The sequence below is a fragment of the Schistocerca piceifrons genome, chromosome 4 (assembly GCF_021461385.2).
Source record: "Schistocerca piceifrons isolate TAMUIC-IGC-003096 chromosome 4, iqSchPice1.1, whole genome shotgun sequence".
NCBI lineage: Eukaryota > Metazoa > Arthropoda > Insecta > Orthoptera > Acrididae > Schistocerca > Schistocerca piceifrons.
Genome location: NC_060141.1, coordinates 103,565,198 through 103,579,763, shown reverse-complemented (window position 1 = coordinate 103,579,763; position 14,566 = coordinate 103,565,198).

Here is a 14,566-nt window from a genome sequence, read left to right as displayed (position 1 = left end):
ATGTGGAGCAATTACACCTATTGAGCTACATTTGTAAACTATGTTGACACATTTCCGCCGCGTTTTCAGGCAACACGTTTGCTTGCGAGATTGGTCAAGTTATCACCATAATCTATTTGTGAGGTTCTAATTGAACTTCATATAGTTAATACCTGCCAAGTACTAGTAAATTACGATAAAAAATTCGCCATGCTCACTTCTTGTGATCTCCTCATATGCTTATTATAAAAACCCATAAATAATCACTTCATATACTTTATCTATATTAAGTCCTCAAGTTTTCACTTCACGTATGAGAACAGTAGCAAAATTTCTTAGTCAGTGAAACCCTGGTTATAGCTCAGTGTTGTGGTATCTCACTGTAAGGCGCTAAAATTAAATATCTCCTCCGATTATTGACAGCACGAGTCGTACATGTGCAAATACACTCCTGGAAATGGAAAAAAGAACACATTGACACTGGTGTGTCAGACCCACCATATTTGCTCCGGACACTGCGAGAGGGCTGTACAAGCAATGATCACACGCACGGCACAGCGGACACACCAGGAACCGCGGTTTTGGCCGTCGAATGGCGTTAGCTGCGCAGCATTTGTGCACCGCCGCCGTCAGTGTCAGCCAGTTTGCCGTGGCATACGGAGCTCCATTGTAGTCTTTAACACTGGTAGCATGCCGCGACAGCGTGGACGTGAACCGTATGTGCAGTTGACGGACTTTGAGCGAGGGCGTATAGTGGGCATGCGGGAGGCCGGGTGGACGTACCGCCGAATTGCTCAACACGTGGGACGTGAGGTCTCCACAGTACATCGATGTTGTCGCCAGTGGTCGGCGGAAGGTACACGTGCCCGTCGACCTGGGACCGGACCGCAGCGACGCACGGATGCACGCTAAGACCGTAGGATCCTACGCAGTGCCGTATGGGACCGCACCGCCACTTCCCAGCAAATTAGGGACACTGTTGCTCCTGGGGTATCGGCGAGGACCATTCGCAACCGTCTCCATGAACCTGGGCTACGGTCCCGCACACCGTTAGGCCGTCTTCCGCTCACGCCCCAACGTCGTGCAGCCAGCCTCCAGTGGTGTCGCGACAGGCGTGAATGGAGGGACGAATGGAGACGTGTCGTCTTCAGCGATGACAGTCGCTTCTGCCTTGGTGCCAATGATGGTCGTATGCTTGTTTGGCGCTGTGCAGGTGAGCGCCACAATCAGGACTGCATACGACCGAGGCACACAGGGCCGACACCCGGCATCATGGTCTGGGGAGCGATCTCCTACACTGGCCGTACACCACTGGTGATCGTCGAGGGGACACTGAATAGTGCACGGTACATCCAAACCGTCATCGAACCCATCGTTCTACCATTCCTAGACCGGCAAGGGAACTTGCTGTTCCAACAGGACAATGCACGTCTGCATGTATCCCGTGCCACCCAACGTGCTCTAGAAGGTGTAAGTCAACTACCCTGGCCAGCAAGATCTCCGGATCTGTCCCCTATTGAGCATGTTTGGGACTGGATGAAGCGTCGTCTCACGCGGTCTGCACGTCCAGCACGAACGCTGGTCCAACTGAGGCGCCAGGTGGAAATGGCATGGCAAGCCGTTCCACAGGACTACATCCAGCATCTCCACGATCGTCTCCATGGGAGAATAGCAGCCTGCATTGCTGCGAAAGGTGGATATACACTGTACTAGTGCCGACATTGTGCATGCTCTGTTGCCTGTGTCTATGTGCCTGTGGTTCTGTCAGTGTGACCATGTGATGTATCTGACCCCAGGAATGTGTCAATAAAGTATCCCCTTCCTGGGACAATGAATTCACGGTGTTCTTATTTCAATTTCCAGGAGTGTATCTACATTCTACCTATTTTATCATTATTATCTGGAATCCATTATTGCATATTTCCGTACGTTACCCCGTAAGGGAAATCGCATTATGACAAGCAAAATTCGACGTAATTGTTTCTAATGTTGCTTTTACCTTCCGTGATGACAGTTTCTTCCACGAAATAGTCACTGCTGTCTTTCATTGCTGTCTTCTTTTACGTAATCTTTGCTTGTAAAATAATGGATTGTAAAGATCTGGATCAGCTAACATGACGTTGTATATGGGCTGCAACAATGACTGTATCTGTTACTTAAGTCATGACAAAATGAAAATAAACATACGAAATGGATTATAGTACTGCAAGTGGGAAAAATGTTATTCTTATGTATACGTATATGTGAATGAAAGAAAACCTGCAGAAAAAGCTTTACTAATTATGTACAAACAACTGATGTAAAAAGAAAATGAAATGCATGTTGTCACAAGGTGACTGTTATATATCGGTGCTTTGTTGACATCATTACGAAAAAAAGAGAGTCAAATAATTATTCAGTGAATGGTTTTATATTAGTGATATGAAGACCTCTCGACGGTTCGTTCACAGTATTTCAAGATGTTCTACGTTGTGATGTAAAATTTGTCGAATCCGAAAAGTTCTGTTATAAAAGGACTGATGACCTCAGAAGTTAAGTCCCATAGTGCTCAGAGCCATTTTTCAGGTATAAAGTAATACAAATTTGGCACTTGTTCTTTACTTTAAGTGAGAATAGGTGTGCTGAATCTTAAACTTTCCGTCCAACTTCGAATTTACAACCGTGACTTACCTTCTTTTGTTGCATTTTTTCTTACCTGCTGCCTCCTCTTAGTTCAGTAATTGCAGTGTCAATCAGTTTACGATGACGTAAATACTGCGACTTGAGAAAAGAAATTAGGTTTATTTTGCCTGGAAGATTTTTATTTTTCCAAACCAAAAGTGGCGAGAGCAGAATTGTATAATTAGGAATTAAATTAATCGTGCCCTGAAAATTTGAATACACCTGTCCTACCCAGTGTGATGTCTTGGCACTAAAGTCTACAATGGTTGGAGAAAGCGTGGTACCTGAAAAACAAGAGTTTAATCTTTGTATTGTGCACTGTACGTGTCCAAAATGCGGAACAGAATTGTGTTCCACTGTCAGATATAATCTTTTCTACGTGTCCTACGTCTGATAAAATATTCTCAGTGAACGTAGCTGAAACAGTTTTAGCTTTAGCTCAGTTGTTGTTGTGGTCGTGTGACTAGGGCCTCTCGTCGGGTAGACCGTTCGCCTGGTGCAAGTGGTTCTATTTGACGCCACTTTGGCAACTTGCGTGTCGATGCGGATGAAATGATAATGATTCGGACAACACAACACCCAGTCCCTGACCGGAGAAAATCTCCGACTCAGCCGGGAATCGAACCCGGGTCGTTAGGTATGTCAATCCGTCGCGCTGTCGACGCACCTACCAGGGGCGGACAATTGCACGGTGGTCTGTATACACACTTTCGTATGTTTGCCATGTAAGAAATAACGAAATTTTGAAAAGTCCAGACGACTGATAATGTTTTGAGTTCTGTGATGGAATAATTTCTTTCTGCTGCGGAAAGTACGCAACTGGAAAACGCAATAATTCTCGTGATGATCACTCCATTTCTCTCTATTCCTGGAAAAGATGAACGCCAAGGGCCGTTATGGAACTACAAATATCTTTCCAAAAATTTGGGCGTAATAACAGAGGGGCATTCAGTAAAGCAGAATAAAAAATACTTACTGACATATAAGAAGGCAGTGTATTTACAACAATTGGTGTAGCATGTCAGTAATCTGTTTTGAATCTAACTCAAGCCTCACTGATCTGTTTTGTTTTGTTTTGGGGGGGGGGGGGACCATGTGGAATGGGCTGATATACGGACTTGTAGCTGGTTCAACAATGGTTTGTGTGAGTATGGATTCTAATTCTTGTTTCACTTTGTCTCTCTTTGTCTCCACGAGTGAAAGATATGGTTCAAATGGCTGTGAGCAATACTGGACTTAACATCTGTGGTCATCAGTCCCCTAGAACGTAGAACTACTTAAACCAAACTAACCTAAGGACACCACACACATCCATGCCCGAAGCAGGATTCGAACCTGCGACGGTAGCGGTCACGCGGTTCCAGACTGAAGAGCCTAGAACCGCACGGCTACATCGGCCGGCGTGTGAAAGATAAGTAGTCATGTTTTGAAACAAAAGTCTTAGAAGGCTTTACTTGGAATTCATACACAAATCCTCACATAGTACCAGGTACATTGTCAAAAATATGTGAATGTGATTGTAAAACTTCTTAAAACTGTTGTCTGTCACCATCTGTCGCTGCTTCATAATTGTCTACCTTGGGTTGGATTACCTGCGAAACGTCAAAGTTTTGTTCTTCATCTGCATTGTCGGTAGCAATAGACATGTCAGTGAAAAATGATGTATACTATTGTATATTATTTGTGTATGGAGTAAACTCTAATCTGTTAATTTTCTGTTCCTCCATTTAAATGCTCTGCTGGAGCTGTAACGCAGCTTGCACTTAATTGTTACGTAGTAGAATATAAGAGTCTTTACAGTCAAAAATCGCTTTACGTTCTGTCAAGAAATCTATACTAAACTTAATTTAATTGGTTACAAGTGGGGTTACCCAAAAATTTGCATAAAATGTGTGGCCAGGAATAGGAAATTTTAGGAATGTCTGTAGTTTTACATCTACCACTTTTCCAGAAACTGCTCCTCTAACTTTAGTCTTTTGTAATGGGAATGTAGATGAAAAATTATTCGCATTCAATTTGTTAAATTCTGCATCACTAATCACTGTAACAGGACATCCAGAGTCAATTATTGGGGTGAAATTATGTGAATTAATTTGTATGTTGGTAATGGGATGGTACACATTCTTTTGTGGCTGTTCTTTTTCCTCCAATAAAATGTCTCTAATGTGTTCCAAAGTGATAACAAGTTCTGTTACTGGGTTCATATTGCCCGTAGATGACGTTTTTCTGTGGACATATGCAGTATGCTGAGCTTCTAGTCAGTGTTTGTCAAAAGGATGGAAGCGACTATCTGGTTCATTTAATACACAGCGTTGTTGCTGTCCGTAACTATCATTTTGCTTGTTATCATTGCGGTTCTTGTGTCTGTATTTCTGATTTTGGTTGTGTTGTCTGTTGCCGTACCTTCTGCTGTATGGTACGTGACGGATGGAATGTAACTCATTATTTCGATTAACATAATTGTTTCCCTGGTTATTATTATTGTAATTCTGCTGTGTTCTGTAATTTTGCTGGGAAAAATTGTGATTGCTCTTGTCATGGTGCTGAAATGTTCGTTGCTGTTAGTAAAATTTTGGTTTGCTGAATATGCCAAGGCTACCAGTTAAAATTGTTTCGCCTTTTGTAATTATTCTGATACCGCTGACTATTGCTCTATTAGTCTGTTATTAAATGATCCGTTATAACCTTCATTCCTCTTGCCATTGTAACCTCTGTTGTTCTGAGTGAAATTTTTGCTAACGAAAAATCGTTAAATTGCTGGATTTCAAGTAATTGAAGTAGGTCAAGGAATGCATTAGTATTTTTTGCTCTCGTATGACTAAAGAAACACGTAGTGAACGAGGAAGTTTTCAGATACAAAGCTGAATGAGAGCTGATTGATTGTATGATTATGTTAAATGCAGGTTCTGTTGCACCATATACTCAAAAAATTTGGTAATTGCGAGTTCCGAATTATCAAACTTGGGTAGGCTGATTAATCGATCTTTGACAACTCACTGAGTCATTTCCGAACAATACGCCGCTGAAAATGCGTTCTGGAATTCTTCAACAGATTAGCATTGTCTGGCTACTAGGCGATTTCGCATCGAGGGTTCACCTTCTAGAAAGCTACAAATTAACCCTAATTTGTGAGTTAATGGCTAAGAACGGCCAAGTTGGAGGTAGAGAAAAAGGGACCAGCTGGATCCAGTCTAATGACCGTAAGCCAGTATTTTATTTTTTTTTTTTTAATTTGAATGTTCGCACACAAGGAAAATGTTTGTAGTCGAATCCGTCTTGTCTCTGAGAATTTTGTAGATCGTTTCTACTGTAAAATTTTTCTGACTGTCGCTGTTCTGTTTCAAAGTCCCTGATTCTTCTCATTCTGTCTACTTTTTTCATGTGTACAATCAACTAATTATCAATGAAAAGCCCGCATCTCGTGGTCGTGCGGTAGCGTTCTCGCTTCCCACGCCCGGGTTCCCGGGTTCGATTCCCGGCGGGGTCAGGGATTTTCTCTGCCTCGTGATGGCTGGGTGTTGTGTGCTGTCCTTAAGTTAGTTAGGTTTAATTAGTTCTAAGTTCTAGGCGACTGATGACCTAAGCAGTTGAGTCACATAGTGCTCAGAGCCATTTTTAGCCATCAATGAAAAGCATCTGGATAATCACAAGGGTTTAATTCACATGACGTAGTTTTTGCAATGCTGGCCAAATTACTTTTAAATCTGTTAATCTCCTGTAGGTTGATGTTGTTCACAGTTTGCTCGTCGTGCTGAAAACGCTCTAATAAAGAAAATTTCTGTTTGTGTAGAAAGTGTGCGAAGTGTTTCTGCAGAATTTGAGTATGTGTTGAGCTCTAATTGGTCGACTTTCTGAGAAATGTCTTTTATTTGTGCTGTTAGAGAGTGCAATTGTGTAGTAGCGTCACTGTGACTTTATTAACAATTTGTGATTCCAAATGATTGATCTGTTCCAAATGCTTGACGTTTTTGCGTTTTAGTCTTCCAACAGCAACTCTGGGAACTACTTTATTTATTTTCTTGAGAAGTAAATCTTTCTCTTTGTGCATTATTTCCGTCAGTGTGGTTTGTTAGCTGATTCTTAAGGGTTTCACTGTGCTTTCGTAATTTCTGGCCAGTATGACTTGATAGCTGACTACCTAGAATTTTGTTACTTTCTTTCTGTTTTGTGTCAAAGGGTGTCCCTGACATTTTATTACTTTTCTGTTACTGAGTCGCGAAAATGTTATTAATTTCCTGCAGTTTTTCGTCATGATATGTCGCCAAAATTTTGTTGTTTTCTGCGAGAAAAATCTGGACCATAGTCCCAAGATCATTGGTCTGTAAGTAAGTGCCGTTAATAGTTGTTCATTGTTTTCCACATTGTCATCTTCTGTTGTCACCTGACTTTGCAATGTCTGTGTTGTGGTCGATTCCGCCTGTTTGGAATCTAAAACTTGTGAAGTTGAAGTTGGCGCATCATTGACGAGAGAAATATTGAGACTTGCAAACAGAATGCTATCCGAATTTGATCCCATTTTGCAGCAAGACGTTGCACGACCACATGTTGCTGCATGAACACGTGCCTTCTTGGTGTCACAAGCTGTCAGCCTTTGGCCGTGGCCCGCAGATAACCCACTTGTCATTAATCGAAAACGTGTGGTATATGGTGAAACAACGGGTGCAGTGCTGAAACCCAATACCAACCACCACAGATGAACTTTGGAACCAGGTGACTGCAGCATGGATGGTTATACCAGAGCACGCAGTTCATGCCTTATACGCATCGATGCCATCACGCTTGGAACAAATTAACAAGGTTCACGGCGGATCCTGTGCCTACTAGCAATAGGACACGTGCTAAACCGAGGTGACTGAAATGCTAATCATTTCTGCGGAACATATTAATGTACATGTCCTGTGTATATCAAAGTCCTATTTCTAATCGTTCAAGGAGCTCAACTTCTGTATTTTCTGAACATGAGTATATGTGAACTTTATTTCAATGCTAAGTGTCGTACGTAAAAACTTTACGTACCCGACCTTGTCATCGTTCTCAGTCATTGTCGCCTACTTAGGGCCCTATTCCTTTTCATTCAATGAATAACGATGTCTCGTTGTTTAAATAGCTAAAAGGAACGTAATAAAATGCTACCTGGGGCTGAACTTCCAAACGCAGTGAAACACATACTTTTGTTTTATTTGCTACGGACAAGTGAAAAACACCAATTTTCAATGATGTAGCTTTGAAATTACTTTAATAATCACGTCTGGACGTGATTTCGCCTTGGTTTCGCCACGTGTGGAGACACTCGCTACAGCAGCCCTCGAGCACTGGACAAGTCGTGCAGTTTCAAACATGCTCGTACTGAGCCTCGGGGCCATCACAAACTTCCCATTGTCAGATTCAAATAGATCGCGCGCCTTCTCCATTCTAGACATGGACAGCACGCTCACTGATACTTTAATAATGATTTATTAAACAAAATTTACGCACTGTATCACGCCCATAGGGTTTAAATTTCCAAAAATTCTGAACACGTTTTTTTTTTCATTTCTGACCAAGAAACTAATTACCAATTTTCGTAGATGTAGCTTAAAAATTAATAGTGATATATTTTCAAAACAAATATAAACAGTAATTACACCCTCTTAGTGATGAAATATCGGAAAATCTCTTCTTAAACGATGCCTACGGTATAAGAGCAACACACACTGGAAATTTCAAGTTTCTCTTCTTAGTTTTGTGGGGTGAGTGAGTGAATGAGTGAGTGAGTGAGGCAGTTAGTCATTCAGTCGCGCGACATTGCCTTTTAAACACTAATGCCAGAACATAATGACCACCTGAACAACAGCCACTATGCCCATTTTTGGCAATGATAACAGTGGTGGAGCGTCGTGACGTGGAAGCAATGAGGCCTTGGTCGACCGTTGGGGAGTTGGCACCACATTTGCAAATACAAGTCATCTAATTCCAGTAAATTTCTGGGAGGGAAGGGATGAGAGCTCTGACGTCACGTTCCATCACACGCTATATGTGTTCCATCGGGTTCAGATCTGTCGAGTTGGGAGGCCAACACATCGATTGGAACTCGCCACAGTGTTCCTCGAATCACTCGATCACACTCCTGGCCTTGTGACATAGCCCAGTATCTTCTTGAAAAAATGTCACAGCCACCGAGAAATATGTTCGCCATGAAGGAGTGTACGTGGTCGGCACCCAGTGTATAATACTCCTTGGCCGTCGTTGTGCTTTGTGAGAGATCCAGTGAACCCATGGATGTTCTCGTGAGTGTTCCCCAGAGCATAATGGACGCGCTGCCAGATTGTCTCGACCCGCAGTACAGGTGTCAAGGACCTGTTCCCCTGGAAGACGACGGATTCGCGCCATCTCATCGGTATGATGAAGAAAGTATCGAGATTCACCAGAACATGCAACGCTCTGCTACAGCATCAGGCTCCGGTGCCGATGGTCACTTGCCCATTTTAGTCGTAGTTGCCAATGTCGTGATGCTAACATTGGCACATGCGTAGGTCGTCGGCTGCGGAGGCCCATCGTCAGGAGTGTTCGGTGCTCTAAATGTTCAGACACACTTTTGCTCTACCTACACTACTGTCAATTAAAACTGCTACACCATGAAGATGACGTGCTACAACCGCGAAATTTACGCGACAGGATGCAGACGCCGTGGTATGCAAATGACTAGCTTTTCAGAGCATTCACACAAGGTTGGCGCCGGTGGCGACACATACAACGTGCTGACATGAGGAAAGTTTCGAACCAATTTCTCATACACAAACAGCAGTTGACCGGCGTTGCCTGGTGAAACGTTGTTGTGATGCCTCGTGTAAGGAGGATAAATGCGTACCATCACATTTCCGACTTTGATAAAGGTCGGATTGTATCCTATCGTGATAGTGGTTTATCGTATCGCGACACTGCTGCTCGAGTTGGTATAGATCCAATGACTGTTAGCAGAATATGGAATGGGCGGCTTCAGGAGGGTAATACGGAACGCCATGCTGGATCCCAACGGCCTCGTATCTCTAGCAGTCGAGATGACAGGCATCTTATCCGCATGGCTATAACGGATCGTGCAGCCACGCCTCGATCCCTGAGTCAACAAATGGGGACGTCTGCAAGATAACTACCATCTGCACTAACAGTTTGATGACGTTTGCAGCAGCATGGACTATGAGCTCGGAGGCCATGGCTGCGGTTACCCTTGACGTTGCATCACAGAAACGAGCGCCTGAAATGGTGTACTCAACGACGAACCTGGGTGCACGAATGGCAAAACGTCATTTTTTTGGATGAATCCAGGTTCTGTTGACAGCATCATGATGGTCGCATCCGTGTTTGGTGACATCGCGGTGAACGCACATTGGAAGCGTGTATTCGTCATCGCCATACTGACGTATCACCCTGCGTGATGGTATGGGGTGCCATTGGTTACACGTCTCGGTCACCGTTTGTTCGCATTGATGGCACCTTGAACAGCGGGCGTTACATTTCAGATGTGTTACGACCCGTGGCTCTACCCTTCATTCGATCCCTGCGAAACCCTACATTTCAGCAGGATAATGCACGACCGCATGTTGCAGATCCTGTACGGGTCTTTCTGGATACAGAAAATGTTCGACTGCTGCCCTGGCCAGCACATTCTCCAGATCTCTCACCAACTCATGACGTCTGGTCAATGGTGGCCGAACAATTGGCTCGTCACAGTACGCCAGTCGCTACTTTTGATGATGTGTGGTATGGTGTCGAAGCTGCATGGGCAGCCGTACCTGAACACGCCATCCAAGCTCTGTTTGACTCAATGTCCAGGCGTATAAAGGCCGTTATTACGGCCAGAGGTGGTTGTTCCGGCTACTGATTTCTCAGGATCTAATCACCCAAATTGCGTGAAAATGTAATCACATGTCAGTTCTAGTATACTATATTTGTCCAATGAATACCAGTTTATCATCTACATTTCTTCTTGGTGTAGCAATTGTAATGGCCAGTAGTGTAACTTTAAACTGTGATATTAGTTCCGCCACAGTTCGCCGCCGGTCCCGTTTAGCAGTGTTCCCAGACGACGACGTCCGACATCCGTAACGGGTAGCCGCCCAACCCCACGACGTCTGGACGTGGTTTTGCCTTGATTTCGCCACGTGTTGATGACACTAAGCACACCACTCCGCGTACATCCGACAAGTCATGCAGTTTCAAAAATGCTCGTACTGAGCCTCGGGGTCATCACAAACTTCCCTTTTTCCAATTGAAATAGATCGCGCGCCTTCTCCATTCTAGACATTGACAGCACGCTCATTGATACAACTTGCACCGTGCGTGTGTCTGACTGGCAGTCTCCCCTTGCCAGGTGTCGCTGCTACCACCTGGACGCGTTCATGTCGATAGTAGGTCGGCGGTCATAATGCTCTCGCTGATGACTGTAGAAATTAACCGATTAGTGAGGGGTGGAGGCTGCAAGAGGAAGTGTGTGTGTGAGTAGAGTGAGGGATAAAATTTGTGGAGGGTTATTAAGATAGTCCACATACAGTAAACAGGTGCAGCTGGATATCTGGGGTTTTCCAGAGATAAAAAGACTTGCACAGAATAGAATAAGATGGAGAGTTGTATCAAACCAGTGTCCGGACTGAAGAGCACATAAACATTACTCGACACTTGCGGCTTTCAATACGCCACGGCGCGCTGCGTCGCGACTAGCAGCGGGCGCCGTGCCGCCGCCGGGGTCCACGCCTCCATCGCACGCGGCCGCCTCTCGCCCGTCCACCCCCGCCGGCAGCAGCGCTCTCTCGTGCCCTCTGGCAGCAGCAGCGGCAGCATCAGGCCGCTGATCGCCTGGCCCATTACGCAGCGCGCCATTAACGGCATACGCTTTCCGCAAGCGGCCAACTTGCCGGAGCGCGCGGTACCTGTTGGAGCGTTATCGACGTCGCCGCCCACGAGCACTTTGGCAAACAGCGGGCGCGCACGCGACGCCGCCCCCGGCGCCCCCGCTGCCCCCCGCCGGCTGCTGCGCCACTGATTTATCGCGCCCACCGGAAATGTTGCCGCTGCCCTTCCCCTCAGCCCCACACCCTCGCCCTCCACCAATGACACGCACTGTCGCCGGTGGCTCAGTGAAAGAATGGGTTCGCTGCACCTCCCCGAAACGCAGATAAAAAAAAGATACGTGTCTTTCTTGTTTACGATGTTTCACTATCTAACACCCGGAACGAGCAAGGTGATACTGAAACGACAATAACGTTCTCGCATTTGGGCGAATTAGCTTCGAGCCACAGCCTGACCAGCCCCGAATTTTAGATTCCGTCACTGCGCTATGTACTTGAAAATATGTAAAACCGTTGGTGCTAGTGGTAACGTAAGGACTTGATCAGTTGGCTAGTGGGTCCTTGCATAAAATTTTCTCAGTTCACTTGCCGCGTCAGACCCGGATAAAATTTCAAGGTTTCGATGATGTCATCTCCGTCAAGGAATAACGCTAACTTTCTACAACTGGCAAGGTGCCCTCTATTATATCCACAGAACGGCATCCGATTTCGGCTAGACAAGTTGACATGTATAATCTATAAACGGAAAGGAATACAACCAGCTTTCCAGATGAATATCAAATACACAATCCTGAGTTGGAGAAGCAGTCATTATAACAAAGCTGATTTTCGTTGCGGCGACACCTTTTCACAGAATTTCTATCACCAAATGTCTTTGTAAGTAGGCTGTTTAGGTTTTTATGTTGGTAACGCCACGTAGCGCTCTGCATGAAAATCACTGACTGTCCAGTGTGCAGTCTGTGGCTGATTAGCATTGTTGGAATATTTCCTATTGTAGTGTTGGGCAGTTGGATGTGAACAGCGCGTAGCTTTGCGGAGCTGAAGGTGAGCCGCCAGCAGTGGTGGATGTGGGGAGAGGGGGAGAGAGATGGCAGAGTATTGAGAGCGGAGGATCTGACGTATGTTCGTCAGGAAAAGGAAATTTGTAAGGCTGGATGTCATGAACTGATATATATATATATATATATATATATATATATATATATATATATATATATATATATATATATATATATATAATGTCTTTTGAAAACTATTAAGGTAAATACATTGTACGTTCTCCATAAAAATCATCCATTTGCTAACTATGCCTATCAGTAGTTAGTGCCTTCAGTAGTTAGAATCTTTTATTTAGCTGGCAGTCTTGACGCTCGCTGTATTGCAGTAGTTCGAGTAACGAAGATTTTTGTGAGGTAAGTGATTCATGAAAGGTATAGGTTATTGTTAGTCAGGGCCATTCTTTTGTAGAGATTAATGAAAGTCAGATTGTGTTGCGCTAAAAATACTGTGTGTCAGTTTAGTGTTGATCAGATTAAGTAAAGAGAGAAATGACTTGAGTACGTTCAGTTTTGCTCAGCTGTTTGAAAATCAAATAACGTAGAGGTTTTCCAGCACTGTCATTTATAAATTTTTCTGAGGGAATGTTTCATATGAATAGGATACAGAAAGCAGGCATAGATAGGACTTTTTGGGAATCATGATGAACTAAGGGGGAAAGAAATACCACCAGCTTTCCAGATGAATATCAAATACACAGTCCCGAGTTGGAGAAGCAGTCATTAAAACAAAGCTGATTTTCCTTGCGGCGACACCTTTCCACAGAATTTCAATCACCAAATATCTTCTCTGCGAAAATATTCTGTTGACGAACACCTACATAAGGAGACATTATTATCGTAATAAAAAAATAAAATAAAAGTTCAGAGGTGACACAGAAAGATGTAAGTATTCTTCTTCTGTACGCTGTTCAAGACTGAAACTGTAGGGAAATAGCGTGAAAGTAGTTCGATGAACCCTCTGGCAGGTATATGAAATGTGAATTGTAGAGTAGTCTGGCGCATTTGGATATAGATAAGGGCAGCAAAGACGTACTCATGCGAGAATTATCGCACAATTAGCTTAACGCCGTTTACCTCAAAGTTTCTGACAAGAATAATATACATAACAACAGCAAAGAGCTCTGTGAAACTAATATCATTTTAGCTGAAGAAATGTTGAAGGCGCCAGAGAGACAGCTCGGCCGTTGTGCTTGATAATGGAAGTGGGACCTTAAGAAAATAAAGATACATTGACATCTTCATACGATTTGTCGATGTACAGACAGTGTATCAAATAAACGAGCTCCTCGTCCAGGTCATGAAGGCCCAAGGGATGTCCACTCCGCCGTGTCTGCTTTGTGGCTTCATGTAGATGCGGTACGGAGGGGCATGTGGTCAGCATGCCACTCTCCCTGCCGTTTTGACTTTTCAGATAGTGAAGCCGCTACTGTTCAGCGAACCAGTTGATCAACTGGCATCACCGGGCTGAGTGCACCTTGTACGAGTCCTCCCACTAACTAAAAATTCTTTTCAGTACCAGGAAATGAATCCGGGTCGTCTGCATGGCAGCCGTCTACGCTGACGCTTCGTCCAAGGAGGCAGAACTAGAAAAGTACTTCACAAAGTAAACCGGTGCAAGATGATCGAAATTCTCAGGAAAACCAGCTCGAAACTTGTAGGTAGAAACGTATACAATAGAACACGTACAGGAGTTTCACGAAAGTTTGAGAACACCGCGAAAAATTCGTGCTTGAATAAGAACGCAAATGCTACCGAAGCCTATAACCAGCGCTGTAGTAACTGACGACGAACGGCACCTGTGCTACGTTCTCAACTTGATGCCAGTGTAAGTCGTGCACAGAACAGCGTTCTGTGTAGTTGTGAGCCCAATATGTAAGAGCTACGTGAATTCGAACATGGGCTAATTGTAGGTGCTCTGATGGTGCTTATTACAATAATCAAGAGACCCCAGTGTTTGATGTTTCAAGAGCCATTGTATCGAAGATTTATACTGTATACAGGGAAAAGGAAGGACATCATGAGGTACGTGACAACGCGAACGAAAAT